This window comes from Macrobrachium nipponense, chromosome 15 (assembly GCF_015104395.2).
Source record: "Macrobrachium nipponense isolate FS-2020 chromosome 15, ASM1510439v2, whole genome shotgun sequence".
Classification (NCBI taxonomy): Eukaryota; Metazoa; Arthropoda; class Malacostraca; order Decapoda; family Palaemonidae; genus Macrobrachium; species Macrobrachium nipponense.
Window position 1 is genome coordinate 24,179,598 of NC_087208.1, and position 3,485 is coordinate 24,183,082.

Below are 3,485 nucleotides of genomic sequence, written 5' to 3' on the forward strand. Positions count from 1 at the left end.
AAACCGCTTGGGTCACCGTCCAAACCGGGAGGTCACCAGTTTGTAGAGAGTGGACAAAGAGGCAGGTAGAAGTGTACTGATTTTTATTACTTGTTGTTTAAGATTAAGCTGGCCTTGTGCCAGCACGGGCTCTTGCTCACAGAGCAGCCCGTAAAATGTTGTTGTTGTTGTTTTTGATTTAGCTGACCTTGTGTCAGCACGGGCTCTTGGCTCACAGAGCAGCCCGTAAACCCCCCGTAAAACAGTCAAGGGAAAATATAAATATACAGCATGCGGACGGAAATGTGGTCACCGACCCGCGAGAGAGTAAAAGTGGGTCGGCGAGACCCGATTTTTGTTTCTTGAGAGACATAAAATACAAAATATAAAAGTACACAATATGTGGTTATACAAGCTTTATACACTGGCGGAAAGCCCGCTGAATGCTCTCTCGGGGGGAAGTAAAGAACAACGCGAATGATGAATTATATACAGAGAAAATTATGAATAAGCGTTGTCCTTACACAAGTCTTGACAGCTTGATCACCGATAAGCTTTTTTTAGATCACAATATCTTTCACAATAACCAAACCTCCTTAAAAAATACTGATAAGCCCGGTATCTTTCTCCAGCTCCAATTGATTTGGAAAAAATGCTGCACAGTAAATAACAAAATTGTATCAAGTTCAAAAATTACAACGAAAAACGATAACTTACGATTGATTGGCGCACCGTCAAAACACAGACCATGACAAATATAAGTGAAAACGACAAGAACCACAACTATAAGTCCTCACTTCACCGGACTGAGACCATTCACCAGATTTCCGTAAAGCTCTGGGCATTTCTGATATCTTTGGAGGTCGTCGCTGGATTCAAAAACTGGAACAGAAACCCCGGGGAAAGTTGTATAAACTTGTATGACTGCCCTTTGACGATTGATAGTGTTAGGGACCAGGAAAACCCAACCATAGTAGATCTATGAACGCGACATTCGAAGGAAATGCCAAAGTGAGCCTAAAACCGAGTAACAGACAACAGTTGTCGAGTTGTTTTAGAAGTCCGTCTCTTTCCTGATGTCATCTAACGTCTACGCATTGGGTAAGATCACGGCCACCTTCGGTGTTGCTTTGACGAACCAGTGCTTTATTTATGATTAATTGCTCTTAATAGATGCTCTACATTCACTGTTTTTTTAAATTAAGGTTTTTGTGTTTTTATTTTTGAAAATCCATTTTATTTTCTCCAGATTTGGGTAGTCTATTCTACGCTGGATTACTTTGGGGGTAAAATCATCAACGGGCCTTGTCACATATGTATTTCATAATTTTAATTAATTATTAATAATAATCTCATTGTCCAAAACATACTATGCAGTCATTGGTTGACTTTATAAAATGCAAAATATATCGTAATTGATATAAGTATACAATGCAATAACAAAAGATCTTATTGTATTGGAACTCTAGCAGCAGCGACAATAAGAACAATATTATACATTATATATATATATATATATATATATATTATATATATAGTATATATATATATATATGTATATATATATATATATATATAATACTATATATATATATATATATATATATATATATATATATATATATATAGATGAAGTAGAGAACGTACAGTAAAAAAACAAACAAAAACAAAAAAAAAAAAACACGACGTAGCTTCTTTTATTTTCACCCGGGAATCTTCAGCTCGAGCGCTGATTGGTTCAGAAGCAGCGTGGTAGGAAATGACCGCCTCACTGGCTGAGAGCAATGGGTGTGTACTCGGCCTTGAGCAGAGCTGAGAAGGCAAAAAGAGTTCTCTGATGAAAGCAGCCGATGTCAACTCGTTAAATGATAGCTATTTCGGTGGACCAGAAAGATCGTAAATAGGCGAATAAGGACAAGCACCCACTTTGTCATTTCTTACATGAAAGCTAAGCCGTTGTAAAACATGAAGCTCCGCAATTGATAAATCGATAAACGTACCTCTACGCCACATCCCATCCGCCGACTACCAAATTGATTACAATGCCTAAAAAAACACATTTAGTGTCGTAATGTCGTGCAATGCCTCAAGAATACATTAAAACCTGAAGTATTTGAGCACTGCAAAAAGGTAAATCAATATATGTTTGTCCGAAAAGAATGGCCAAATAAACGTGGTCATATTAACGTTTAAGAAATGATGTAAGCATATTGATAAGGTTTACATATCAATATATTTAGCCAAAATGCTAATATACTATGGTGCACCCGGAAGCCGTAAGGATGTGGCTACATTATCACTCATCTTTGGGGGATGCAATTATCCAAAGTGATTGTCGTGGCTTACGTTCGCTATGCCCGGGGGACACTCCAGGCCAACGTCCACCCAGCTGTGAATGAGACTACCAGTGTCTGCTCGGGCTTTGAAATAAGTCATCGGGTTGGCCCCCAAAGACTTACCGAGAAATCTGAAGGCTGTACCCTTCTGGTGCCACCCTTACAAAAGGGAAAGGGCACAAACACACACACATAGAGATAGCTAACGCTAGTGCCCATTCACATTTGGATAAACTGATAGGCGATAGGCCTAAATTCAACCGTCATCCTTCCAAATGTGACCGGCTTAGTGTGTCTGTATTGAATGGACTATGGTAGACTTGTGAGGTCATTCAGCGCTTGAAATTAAGGAAACTGAGAGTAAGTAGAATTTGAAAGGTTGAAATAACTGGAGGCAAAACACGCAGTTACACGCTAAAATAATCGTTAGGAGGCGGCGGATAGCAAGATGGAAGAAAGTTAACATGAATGGACGTTACAACAAAAGGACGGAAAGGTGTTGCAGACTTGCAGTGGGGGCGAAGGGATATGCTGCAAAGAACCTTTCTACAAGGAACCTTATGGTGCACTGATGTCACTACCCTCCTACGGGTCTGTATTGAATTTCAGAATTTTAAATGCAACTTACCGCTAACGTTTTGCCATTATAAGATATGAAATACACCAGAGCAGTATATTGAGAAACATTCAGTTGAAGGTCCTCCAAATGAATTGGGTTTGCACCGAAGGTAATTTCACAAGATTCCGTTTGCTCCCTAGACCTAAAATATAAGATAATCGATTGCAATGTTACTGAATGTACAGCACACTGTAAATAATAATAATAAAAAAGAATGCCACAAAGAACAACGCAAATGCGAGACATTGTACTAAGTTTTTGCTAGCTGGCTTAACATCGAATTTGGCAACACTGTTCAGTTGTTGCTAACCGAAACCCTTGACATCTGCGAACACGTAATGAAACTTTTCCTTACAATGCTTACTTACTTTTATATATTTTCATTTACTTTACTTTCCGTTCACACTATCAGTTAGTATTATTTATCATTCGTTGCAAAAATACATCTTGAAATTTCTGTCAGTACTAATTAGTGGCGACTACAAGACAATACACTTATCTCAAGTTTCATTTATCCACGAACTCGTTCCAAGTTTTAGCCATATCGACTG

The 3,485-nt window shown here is 38.5% G+C and overlaps 1 long non-coding RNA gene across 1 annotated transcript in view; it reads left to right on the forward strand.

The window, feature by feature from the left end:
- Positions 1 to 2,667: 2,667 nt before the first annotated feature.
- LOC135226792 (uncharacterized) overlaps positions 2,668 to 3,485 on the forward strand; it is a 56,807-nt gene continuing 55,989 nt past the window's right edge. The window contains exon 1 of the long non-coding RNA XR_010317283.1: positions 2,668 to 2,906. This is a non-coding gene — a long non-coding RNA (uncharacterized LOC135226792). The remainder of the gene's footprint in view (positions 2,907 to 3,485) is intronic.